The sequence below is a fragment of the Numida meleagris genome, chromosome 2, assembly GCF_002078875.1.
Source record: "Numida meleagris isolate 19003 breed g44 Domestic line chromosome 2, NumMel1.0, whole genome shotgun sequence".
In the NCBI taxonomy this organism is placed as follows: Eukaryota; Metazoa; Chordata; class Aves; order Galliformes; family Numididae; genus Numida; species Numida meleagris.
Window position 1 is genome coordinate 73,023,569 of NC_034410.1, and position 14,203 is coordinate 73,037,771.

Consider the following 14,203-nt stretch of genomic DNA (forward strand, 5'->3'; position numbering starts at 1 on the left):
TTCTTCATGAGAAAAATGTACTGCAGATAACCTTTACAGCATACAATCTGATATGAGACTTCAGACAGCTATTTCAGCTTAGAAATTAATTCAAATTAATGTGGCGATAATTGTTGGAACTCAGTTATATTTTTTGCTCATTAAAGATTAAGGGGAATGCCATACAAGAGACAGTGACATTTGTTAACAGGAAAACACTAATGGTTTGACTGTTCCCATTGACCTCTGAAAAGGCTAACCTAATAGAGTTGGTGGGTGAATTAGTGAATGCCAAATGTGGGTTATTCTTTATCTTGTTTAAAAGAAATAAACCATACTTCATCCTGCTGATATCAGCGAGGAAAAAGTAATTGATTACTCAGTATATTTCATAATATTATGCAGAATTTTCATGCATTATAATCCTTTATCTTCTAGTTGACTATCTAGGTTAATAGATTTTATTTCCTTATTTGTCTGTATGAATATATGCCTCCTAATAATTTTTGCATGCTGCCGAAACAGTATCAATTTGACAGAGGAGTGGCAGTCTCAAGAATACTACATTTTCTAAAAAGTACAGTGCACTATATAATGCATATATTTTCCATAAATCAGTTTCAAATGTTGCAAGTAATAAGTTTGTGACCTCTTTTAAAAAAACATACAGAGACAGTATAAGATTAAAAACATCTATGAAGTAACATTTTCCTGTCTTCTTTTTTCAATCTGCGTTGTAGTAATTATTTACTTAATATCATTCCATTTAACTAGCATATCCACAAAATTTCTTATTTTGTCCATATGATCAAATAAGTTGACGTCATCTTCCTAAAGCTCTACTAATCATCACTTAAATTTTATCTAAAAGCTTAAAATTTCTACTTTTGCAATATTGAAATAATTGAAAATATTGATTAATATTGAAAAAGAACATCATCCACAAACTGTAGAACAGCTGTGTCATCAAAGTACGGGCAATATTATATTAAAAAAAAAAAAAAAGTCACTCATGATTCTGAATTTTACTTTACACAAATAGTAAATCTTAAAATAGTGATTGACTAGAATGACCCTGTTCTGGACACTAAAACCTATGAGCTCATTCTGGCTGGACAGTATTTAAGAAAGGAATCTTTTTTTCCTTCAAATGTCAAGAAACAGATTGAGGATGTTCACTGTTCTTTTTGATCTTGTGATCAAAATATTCATCTAACAGAAGGGTTTTGTAGCTTTTAATCTATTAAAACCAATAAATTATGGTCTACATCATTATCCTAATTCAAATGAAAGTGGAATTATATACTTTCTTGGTAAAATAATCATTATACATTTTTCTAGCAAATAAATTGTCGTGTTTGCAGACCTCTTAATCATGGCCATGGTTTTCAGCAACAGTATAGAGGAAAAGAGAAACACATCTAAATACTGATACTCCTATAGAAGTTTTGGAAATTTTACTTTGAAGAACATGAGCTATAAGAATGCATGAGACTAAAATGGAAGGATGGTAAGGCTAAGATGGTAAAGCAGAGAATGAGCATACATCATTTATTTGCACTGATGACTGGCCATACAAGTAATGTGGCTCCTTGGGCCTACTTTCTCAGTGTTTGAAACAGGGAATTCAGATTAATTTAAAAGATTATTTAAAAGATGGCTTTCCATGGATGCTCATAGTGAATGCAATTATTTTTGTCAAAGATTGCAGAAAATCTGCATTCTTATACAGTGTAATAGAAAACGATTTTTAAAAGAATGCTGTTCTTTCTTGATATATCTGACTTGTTAGAAATCCATAGAATTCAGTCCCTCCAGACAGTCTATTCTTATGTTCTGGCACCGTTGACTCTTGCATGGCACCATTTTCTGTCCTTGTGGGCACTATGAGAAGGAGAGAAAAGAGGGACGGAGAAACTAAAGGCAGAGCAACCATCTAATTCTAGGATGCTCCTACATGAACTACGTAGTCCTTTGCAATAGTAATATCTAAAGCAGGTAAACCAGTTCCAGCTGAATCCCAGTCTGTGTGTGATAAACTTTTCACAACTCAAGATAAATTGCTTCCTAATATTCTGCATGGACTGCTGCTGAGCTACCAGTTAGGATAACTAACTGAGGCATTGGCTTTGAAGCATTTTCATCCAGTCTCTTGCATCTCAAGTTTCTCCTCATCAAACATCCAAAGACTCCTCCAAAAGTAATGCCTCCTATTTTATTATGTTGGCTCACAACATCAGAGGCAGATGTTGGTGGCCAAGAATGGACAATGGATGTTGGCCAAAATTCCATTACATTTTGTTGCTGTGCAACAGATAGCAGCACAGGGGCAGTCTGACAAAATGGTGTCTGACATGGAAGTGTGTATGAAGCAAAGGGGTGGAAATGAATAGAAAATAAAATAGAAAATAAAAGCCTATACTAGCAGATCAAGAATTAATTTGAAGACTTCACTGAATGTCAGTATTCAAATGAAGCTCTTTGTATTCAGAGCATACATTCCAACCTGTCATTACATCATAATCTGCTGGAAGACAAGACAAGGTCATACCTTAACACAGTGTTATCTAATTTTATTCAGTTAAAGTATTAATCACATAAATACTAAAGAAGTTAACCATTCCACATACAGGACTGCAAGTGTTTTACTTTCTTTTACTCATTTTACAAAACAAAATATTTTAATTCCTCATCATTGTCAAAATCATATTTCTGTCATTATTTTTTCTTTTAATGCATAGTAATTATGTAAATGTTATGTGCTTATATTTAACTGCAAATTAAATAGTTGCTTCAATGCTGATTGATGCAAGAGATCCACTGAAGCAAAGATCTTGAAATTACAAATTAAATTATCAGTAAACTTTAAAGTGGCTTTAGAAACCTTGGTTGTTTTTGGAAATTGGTAAATATTATATTCAAGCAGCAGAACAGAAAATGGATCAATGTAAGAGTAAGGCAAGAACACAAAAACTGTTCTTTTCAGTATCAGGCTTGTGCTTCATGTTCTGCTGCAGCCAACTGCCATGCCATTTAATAACTAGCAATGTGTTCAATTACTTATATTTAATTTTGCCTGATTATACATGATGTTTGTGAATAAAATTACTGTAATTTTATTTATTTATTTTTTATTATTATTTTATTATATGTATTATTATAATTTTATTTATTTATTTATTATATTTTATTTAATGTAAAAAACTGTATTGACAGTGTTTTGTTAGCTGTGTTCTTTTTATCACTGTCCCAATTTTTCTTCCATCATAGAATGATATCTTGAGGAAGCTATTACATAATTTTACTGGGATTTAGTTGATGAATTCCTCACAGAAGAGTAATATTTCCTCAGAACCTATTCAGATATTCTTTGATATTTGCTACTGTGGACTGAGCAGAGATTGCCCCCTTTCCTGAAATGCATCTAATATGCATCTGTCTCATCATGTCACACTCCAGTCTCATAAATAGCCAGGAATTTGACTTCACAGGGATCTGCTTTGACGACTTTGATCAAAATGTCAGTTTTGAATCATTAACTGTTCATAAGAAGATTCACAGATATTAACCTTAACTTACTGATTCTTAACCCTGCATAAATTTGAAGGGAAGTAAATTACTTAGAAATGACAGTGGCAGTTATGCAAAACTTTGAAAATGAAGAAAGAAGCTGACCATAGTTTTAATATCCATGTTCACAAGTATAAGTTCAATTTAATTGTGATATACACAAACAGAAGTTCAAAGCTGGTTAAGATGTAAGCATATACTATGTTAAAAGAAATTCAGACATCTTACTATCACTAACTAGACTTATATAGTGTCTTTCACTATGTGTTCACTATGTTGTCACCACACATCTTCAATTATAAAAATAATTTACTTTAAATTATTTTTCCTTTTCATTACTTTTGCATTGAAAGTGGAATATTTCCTCATATATATTTATTCCTGAAAAATATATATCTATTTCCTTCAAGAAAAAAAATAAAGCATTATTAGTCATTTGATATTGAAGCAAATTGATTCTTCCTTTGTTTCATTGCTGAAAGTTTAAATTTAATTCTCTGAATAATTTTTTTGTCTGTGACTGCTCATGAAAAACAAGTATTAAAATGTGTAAGTATTCACAGGGAATTCTGTTTCCTGCCTAATAATATAAGTGAGCCATTATAGGTAGGGTTTAGTTATGCATATTAGTAGGAAAACTTGTATTGATTTAGAGTTTTGATCAATGTTAAAGTTACGTCAGAATTTTCTCATGAAATGATATCCGTGTCTTATGCCCCACTGGAATTTATTACAGAAAAATTATCTAAAGGAAGGTACAGAAACAAATAAGAGACTAGAAAATTTAACTTTACACACTCTCTCTCCCCAAGGTGATAGTAAGAGTTTGGAACAAGTGCTTAAAGGAACAATGTATACCTGTAATACAGAGATTAATGTCACAGTTTCAGTTTTGTATTAATCAGGCTTGTTAAATATTTTGCAAGAATTTATTGCTTATAATCATTTTATGTGAATTGATAAAGTATTGCAGACCAAGAAAATACTCCCTTGAGAAACTGCAGCAGTAGACATATTTACACCATATCACTTTTTTTCCCCATTTAATCTTTTTTAAGGTATGTGCACAAAGTACACACATCTTTTCATAGAAAATACATGCTCTGCCACCAGTTGGAATTGTGTCTGAATACATATCATATAATATCACACAGACAACCCAGTGTTTGCTAACTGTTGTAAAACTTCCAGACTAAGTACTGGTGAAGGGAATTAAATCCCAAAACAATCACAGAATCATAGAATGTCTTGGGTTGGAAGGGACTTTAAAAATGATTGTCCCACCTTACCACCCTGCTGTGGGCAGGGTTGCCATCTACTACATCAGGGACTCTTCCAACCTGTCCCTGAACACCTCCAGGGATGGGGCATCCACGATTTCTCTGTGCAGCCTGTGCCGGTGCCTCACTGCCCTCTGAGTAAAGAATTTCCTCCTACCATTTAAACTAAATCTCCCTGCCTTTAGTTTAAAGCCATTCCCCCTTATCCTATCACTATCGGACCATGTAAAAAGTCAGTCTCCCTTCTGCTTATAACCTCCCTTCAACTAGTGGAAGGCTGCAATGAGGGAGCCATCTCCTTCCCAAGCAAAACAAGTCCAACTTCCTCAACATTTCTTCACGGGAGAGGTACTCCAGCCCCCGCCACCTTCATGGCCCTCCTCTGGACCTGCTCCAACAGCTCTAAATCTTACTTGTGCTGGAGGCCCCAAGTCTGGATGCAGTACTCCAGATGGAGCCTCACGAGGGCCAAGTGGTGAGGGACAATCACCTCCCCCATCCTCCTGGCCACTCCTCTTTTGATGCAGCTCAGGATACTGTTGGTCTTCTGTGCTGCAACTCCACTACTCAGCTTACTGTTGTCTGCAAACTTGAGGGTACACTCAATCCCACAGTCTAGGTCATGGGTGTACAAACTTTTGTTTTGCCTGGGCAGAGCTGAATGAGGGGGAATTGTCTTGTGCCACATATAAAATATATAATATAAATAACATATAAAAGCAACAAATCTATTTTTTTTCTTAAAACAACAACAACAAAAAAAGAACTATAAAACCATGAAACTGGTTGGATGTTTGACTTTGTTTTTATGAAACTAATGCATCAATGTCTGGTTTGATGGCAGTGGTTGCGATTCTTAGTGAGTTTTCAGGGTGTTTGTCAGAGGTTTTTGATCTAATTTTACTCTTCCTGTGCTTCATCCTTGAAAACAGTTGTTCACAATTGTGCATACTGCCAAAAAGCAACAACATGAATAAGGTGTGATTGTGAAGTGAAGGATATTTCTCTCTGATAAGATAGGGCTTATAAAAGTCTGGTAAAGAGACATGATCAAATTTTTCTTTCAATTGAATGTATGATGCCAACTCTATACATTCCATTTGAAAATTCACAGGTAATGTATTTATGTCAACTGGAAGTGGAGTTGCAATTATACCAAAAAAAAAAAAAAAAAAGATGATTTTTTGGAAATCTTAGAATCATAGAATCACCAAGGTTGGAAAAGACCTCCAAAGTCATCTAGTCCAACCGTCCATCTGCCACTAATATTTCCTCACTGAACCATGTCCCTTATTACCACATCTAAACATTTCCTGAACTCCTTGCAATTTGAACCTCCCCATCACCAGTTACACAGGAGAAGAGGCCGATTCAAACCTCACCACAATCTCCTTTCAGGCAGTTGTAGAGAGATATAAGGTCTCTCCTCAGTCTCCAATTGGTATTTTCAGTATTTCCTGTAAATTCTTTATTAGCAATTGACATATTTAAACCAATTTTTATTACTTCAATATGTGAATGTAAATATTAATCTAATCCTATTTAATAGCTCAAACTGAACAAACACATTTACATTAGAAACATTTGAAATCACATTTCAATCACACAGAATCTACTGAAGAGTTTAATCTAGGAATTCATCTTTTTTGCGAGCTCCACAATCCTTTGATCAAGAACTATAATTAAAAAATATATATTTCAAATTACATTGCCATTTTCAGATGAAATATTACAGGCAAAAGAAGCACAGAAAACTATTTCTTCTTCCAAGATCAAGTTTTTAAAAAAAAAGTAAATTGGCTGTTTAAAATACAAACACTATTCAATAATGTAAATAAAGCAATTTGAAAACAGACAAAACCAAAGATTAGTTATGTTCTTATCTTGAAATCACAGACTGTATGCTGTCAGTTATGATAAATGTCACGTACAGATAGAGTAAATCAGAGATAGAGTAAATCAGAGATTTGTAATAGTCTGATAACCATTTGCCTTTTAACTCCTGTCACAGAATTTTAACAAGATAATTATGTTTTCCTCTGATCCTACCTCAAAATGAAAAATATCTTTAGGGAGAAGAAACTGTGGTCAAGTCTTCATTCCCTTCCAGAAGACACTAGACATATCACAATATTAAAATAAAATATATTATAGAATTTCCCCACAAAGAGATTGTTGATTTGTTGAGATCTGTGGCATCTTTATGGGCAGAAATTATAGAACAGTGCACCTCAGCACCAAAATGATGATCATTTTTCAAGCTTATATTAAACACCAATGATGATTTCTCAAAGTGAGTGTACAGGTTCCAATAAAGCTAGTAACCTTCCCAACATTATTTATTCATGCCAAACTAGTGCACTTTGTTTCTCCTCCCCAACCACCTTCTGAGCAATTAGAAGACAGTGAGCTGAAAAGGAAGGTATAGACTAGAAAATATGAAATAGACTAGAAAATATTCAAAGCTTTGAACTTGTAGTGGGCACAGATCACCTTATTTTACAGAAATACAACAGTGTATTATTCTCCTGTACACACTGATGACTGCATAAGCAGATGGAGGGTGCGGTAGCTTCAATTCCCGGAGCAGATACTACATATTAGAGCAAAGTCTTGAATTGAATTGATTGATAAACTTCAAATGTAACATAGTTACCTGGAACGCAGCTAAAAGAAAGTAACTGACAGTTCTATATCTAGGTTACATTTTTTACATTTCACTGCACTGCTTACCTCTTTTTGTACACTGTTCATAATGAGCAGGAAGAGAATTTAAGTCTGTCCCTCTCTGCAGCATCTACCTCCATGTCTGCCCATGATCAGGAAAGTAAGGGAGTAGTTTTATACAGTCTTAAATCAACATAGACTCAGTACTCTACTTGCCACATTCATGAAAGATGAATTAATTAAGTGTGACTAATTAATTAATTAATTATGTGATTAAAAATAAACTATGAACTTGATTTTCTTTTGTTCTTATCTACTGCACCATTTGCTTTCCATCCCTTGACACTCAATATCTCTTTTTTTGCCCCACACTAACATCAACTACTCAACTCAGTGATTAATTTAGTCTTTCTTCCATTCTTTTCTTTTCTTACCTGGACAAAATTTGTTTTTACACAGTGTAGCTTGACCTGAGCTTGTTATTATCTCATTGCTTTCCTTCTCACACTTGTTTTTGAACTGTGTCTTTGGTGCACATTTCACTTGATGCTACATCTTGGCCATATAGCTGACAAAACTGCATAATTTCGCTGATTCATATAAAAAATTTACTAAACTGAACAGACTTGAGAAAGAAAAGAGCCAAGAATATGAAGGCGCAATTCCTCTGAGTTTTTGTAATTTTGCCTTAAATTTGAAGAAGCAGAAACAATTGTTTGCTTCACTTTGCAGTTTCAGTGTATGCATGACATTGCTTAGTTAGAGACTGCCCAATAAACGTTTCTCCACCTACACAGTATGAAAGTCTGAAGTTTCGGAAGTAATAGGAACCTTATAGAAAGGTACTTATATAATACAGACTCTTTCTATAGAAAAGAAGACTGAAGGAACCTTCCACTCGATAGGGATCATAGAAGAAAGAGCTCAGGGAAACACAAACACAAAACAAGAGCTGGATTTGAAGGATTTCAGCTTTATTAAAGTGCAGCAAGTTGCATCATCCTTGTGAAGTCCTTGCAGTGAAATGAAAATAAGTCATCCTGCCATAATTCAAAACCAACAACCTTGTTGCTCCTTTATCTGTAAACTCTACTTCTCTATGTATCAGGCTTTAGAATTCAGTGTGATTAATTAGTAGATATCCTATGCAGCATATCAGAAACCATAGATTTTTGTTTTTGTACAAAACATTTTAGTTGATCTGTAAATCAAGTGCAACAGAAAAACACCACAGAAATTTCATAAAATGGCATGCCATTGCCCCTCCATGCAACAGAATCAGAACCAACGTATTTTGGAATCATTGAAACATTTCTCCCTTTGTGTCCCTGAATGCCACCTGGATTACATCAGGACAGAACAAAAGATAAATCAGGCAACCAAGAACTTCTCACACAAACAAGAGTCAAATTTAACAGTGGCAACACTGAGACAAGAGAAAAATGATCATGTAAAAATAGCTCAGCTCAAATCTAACTGAGAAATAGAGCCACTCCCCCAGATCCAGTGTCGATTCTGGGAACTGTTTGCAGCTGAGTGCTCCTCTGTTAGCCTAATATTTTTCTCTTCCTTCGTTCATATTCTCAATACAACACTGTGAAAAATAATCTCACATTTGGGACATTCTTGTTTATCATTTTAATCTTGGGTTTGCATAACTGAATATCTGTAAGTGGGCTGTCAGATCCAGATGACATACGTGCACATGTTCTCTGGAATATGAGAGAACATGGTTGTTGCAGGATCAAACAGTACAAACACTGTGAAGCATCAGGGATACGCATGTAAACTGATGGGTCTGTAAGTACAAAAAATACTGCACTCTCATTTGAACCAATACTGATGCACTAAGCACAGTCGAAAGGCACTTTGTGTTATACAAACACTGTGTCTTTTGTTCCAAAATTGGTGCTCATTCAGAATTCTTCACATCTAATTGAATTTTGCAAGATAAGCAAAGTACCCTACTGCAAAATTTTCACAGAATAAAAGAAATAGGAGTTTTTTGTTCTGAGTACTTAAGATTGTGATTTCTAACATAACATTTTTGCTTTATTTCTACAACTGCAGACATGGAATATAGTTGTCAGTAACATACATAGTTATTTTTAAAAAAGTGATCATAAAAAATTGCATTGCAGTACCTTTTTTTTTTTTCCACACTGTTGAGTGTAAGAAATTGTATGGATATAAACATTTACCAATTAAAATCTGAATGAAGAGTTCCACAAATAAAAATAGTCCCCAGACAGATCAACATTTTATTTTCATGTAAAAGCAGTTACTCAGGCACGGCTTACTGGCCTCTGTTGGCAAACTGCCACAGATTGAGTTTATAGTGGAGCCAGTGCTTTTATTAACAGAGATGTGTACTGTTGGACGATTCTACAAAGAAAGACAAGAAAAGAAGACATTAGATTGGTATTTACATTTTCCTGCTACATCTTCCCAAGACCTATTTTTTTACTTTGTTGTGGTTGGGTTTTGCTTTTTTTTTTGTTTTTGTGTTTGTTTTAGAAAATATTTTTTGGCAACAGTCAAAGGTAATATCTGCAAGAATAATACAAACTTAAAAGGTAGTCATGAGGACCCTTGGATATCTGTTCAATGTCTAAAAAATGAAAAAAGAATATGCATATAAAAAGGAATATATCAGGAGAAAGAGTGATTTTGTTTTCCTCTGAATTCTCAGGAGTTGAAGGTATGCAAGCAAAACTCAGTAAAAGAACAAATAAGCCACAGCATAGCAAACTTATTTATTTATTTAATATACAGTTTTGATCTGCCTTTCATGTTCTTTGGCACTCAGTTACAGCATATCTAACTACCTGAACTGTACATTTATGACACAATGAAGGGAAACTAATTTAGTGTACTTCTTCTATTTACAGTGTTGACAAAAGTTCATATCTATGACTAGCTTCTCTCCAACCATTTAAATATCTCAGTAATGCACTGAGTTTTTTTGGAGTCCACTTAGGCCATTCATTTTTTAACATTTTTAAATCAATAAAATAACAAAAATAATTTAATCTTAATAGGAAAAAGAAAGTATTGCTTTATGAATGTCCATTTTTAGAATGTCCATTTCCATATTACAGTCATTTTGCAAATTGAAGATGTACAAATAAAAGTCTGACTAAATACCTGTTTTCTCAGTTAGACAATAGGTATAAAAAATGTTCAGGAAAATATTCCCTTTCCCCACAGTCATCAATACATTATCTGTAGACATTGCAGTTGGATAGTAAATAGCTATTATTTATCTTATATAACATTTCTGCTGATTCTTACTTCTGTTCCATGTAGCATTCTACATGACTTCTAAACAAAAAAAAAATAATGGTGGATAAACCATTATAGATAGATAGTAATCCAGTTAAATTAATTTTCTGTATTCCTTCTTAGACAGAAGGGTAGAAAGAAGCTGCTTCCCAAAGGTGTCCAAAGGTTTGGAGTCATGCAGAGAACGGATGCATTTCTGAACTTTTATGGTCATAATCCCATTTTTTTAATGTAATGATAAGGGAAGAAAAAAACAACTAGTTGTGAATCACTGGCCATAAAACTAACCACTGAAACAGATGAGTTAATTTTTTTTTATATTATTAGTGTCAGATAAAGCAGAAAAAAAAATCCACTTAATCCACTTTAAAAAAAGTAGAATATTATCTATGCCAAAATACAATATAGGAATTAACATTAATATTTTAGAGTAATAAAACATCATATGTAGTAATATATCTAGAATGTAATAATAATATAATAATTCCATAGTGTTTCAGCAATATCCTTAGAAGTCCATCAAAACAAGAATCCCTGAGATGTTCAGAAAAAAAACAATTTAGGTATCATAGTTAACTTTAAGATCTGTGCAGAGCTTAAATGTTTTTAACATCTTAGATTTGAATGCGTAGTAAGACCTTTTTAAACATTTCATTATGAAGCAATTTTTTTTTTGAAACAATTTAATGTTTTATAAAAATAATTACTTTTAAAAATGAATTATATACTGTGCCAATTTCATTCATATGTACAAAAATTTCCAAGATAGTACTTATTCTTTATCTGGAGGCTGGACAGAATACTACAACATCTTATTTTTTGCTGTTATTGGTCTGAGACAGGATATTGGTCTAGACAGACCTTTCATTTGACCTATTTGCATGATTCTTTTACTCATAGGAGTTGCTATTCTAAGCTTTTGCACTTTAATATTTGAACAGAAATGCTGCTACGTCGTAGAAGTAGGATTACAGCAAGTAAAATTCTAGACAAGCCCTAAGAAATACATCTTCTGCAAAAAAAAAAGATCATTAGCAAGGAGAAAAGGAGAAAAAATACATTTCTCCAATCAAGCATCATATTTTGATGCTCCCGAATAGCTGAAAAAGTGGTATGGATAACTCATAACATCATTGCCCAGCAAGCACTCAAGAAATTCAATTATCCTATAACCACTTACAGCATTTAGCCATTTTGGAATAACCTGATTTAAAATATCATTTTGCAAACCATTGAACTGCAGAGGAGAACATGAGAGTTTGCACGGAAATGATGCTGGAAGGAAATGAGAGAAGTTGGTCCACTTCTATTGTTGCTTCTGGCAAGGTACAGGCAGCAGAAGCAGCAGGTGATCTGGAAAGAGTGCAAGAGTGCACAGGGTATGCTGGGTAAAATTATGGGAAGGAAACAAGAAGTGCATGTGAGGCATGTAAAAATGTAAAAGATTGACTTTCTTCTGCCTTGGTCTTCTACTAAGTTAGTACTTTGGTAGCAAACCTATCTAGAGCACAAATGTAATCTAAAAACTTAATACTATAAAAAGCACTGTGAAATACAATGAGGGAAGCAAACACATAGCACAGATTATCCTGTGTCTGTCTTCCTTCAAGTAGCTTTCAGCTTGGGCCCAGTCTCACCAGAAATGTAAAAACCTTTGTAAAATTTTTCTGAGTCTTATTTCCCTTCTTTGTTAAGTACAAATGGTATACACACTAGCATCAATTCACAACAAACCAGAAGAGAACATATACCCCATCCCCACCCCGTCCTTGGCATTCAAGGCCAGGCTGGATGTGGCTCTGGGCAGCCTGGTTTAGTGCTTGGCAACCCTGCACACAGCAGGGGGGTTGAAACTAGATGATCCTTTTCAACCCAGGCCATTTTATGATTCTATGATTCTATGATTCTATGATTCTATGATTCTATGATTCTATGATATTCTGTTTTAACTTGTACCATTACAGAAACCACTATGACTGTGGGAATATGAGAAAGGCTATTCAGAGCAGAAGCTGCAGAGCAGGATAGGCAGCGTGAGAAGCAAGGCTGAGAACCAAGGGAGCAGGATAGGCAGCATGAAAAGCAAGTCTGAGAACCAAGGATATCTCCAGAAGGAGAGGAAAAGAAAAGGAATGTTTCATTGCTCTGATTGGCCAAGCACCTGTATGCATAGTTAAGAAGTGTTTGTGGAATACGTTGTTGACATGTAACTGTGGATGGGAAAGCTGAGAATAGAAACTTGTGAATGCATATAAGTGTTGTGAGAACTTGTAATAAACACATCTGGATCCACCACATCTGAGTCCGTGCCTGGTTGCCACATATGACTGTCACCAGGTTCTTCTATCTTCCATTGGGAAATTTATTAGTGGTAGAAAATGAAACAAATTTACTTTGGGTTTGGCCTAGTGTGATGGGACCTACAACTTCTGCATTACTGAACTTGACAATTCTCGTTAGAGTATGGAGATAATCATCCTAAATGTACAGTTTCTTCAGCTATCTTTCACAGTTCAGAATTTTAGTCTTTTCATATACATGCCTTCCTGCAGTGTTGTTTTGTTGTGGGATTTGTAGACAAACATGGTCTTTTGGTTGGCATACAGAATAAAGGAAAGTGTGGGTACAGGAGTAAGTCTCAGTACAAATCTGAAAACATGCTAGGATGCCAAATGTTTGGACAGTGCATGCATAGCATGTTCAATATTTGTGTATAGTTAAATTATCTGTGACTTGTTTGTTGCACCTAATTTAAACTTGAGCAGTACATGTGCCTGAGTCTCTGCTTTATTTTTTATAGAGGTTATAAATACAGTCTCCTGCAATGTGTATTAGTGGCATACTGGATAACTATTGAACATAGTTTGAATTATACCATAAAACTATACTTACGTAACTTCAATCAACAGTGAAACTAGTGCTAGAAATAGGACTAGACAAAATGTGAGGCTGAAATGAACTAACAGGCCATTCCACCCATAGAAATTGCATACAAGGAGCTTACTCTCTGGTTATTAATTTGTTTTAGAAGCTTGCTGTGGTCTTCTGGGCATCAATTCTCTGGATGTGACTTTCAAAGCACCTACAGCATGCAAAAATATGCCAGTTTTTTTCATAACACAAAGTACATCACCTCAAGGAAAATAAGCTGATTGATAGAGCCTGAGATTTTTTCAGTGTTTAATTTCTTTTATCATCTCACCAGCACAGGAAAAAGAGGAATTTAATTGGGGTTGCAAAGGACAAGACACGCTTTGTTATACTACACAGTTGAGACAGGAGGCACTCAGGAAATGCAGGAAGTTTTCTCATTTAATGTTTCTCCTACACCACTGCTTTGACCATTCTGTATAGAAAACAGTATTACCATTGCTGTTTTTTAAATGTAAAGCTTAATGCACTGAACTATGTATCATTAATGC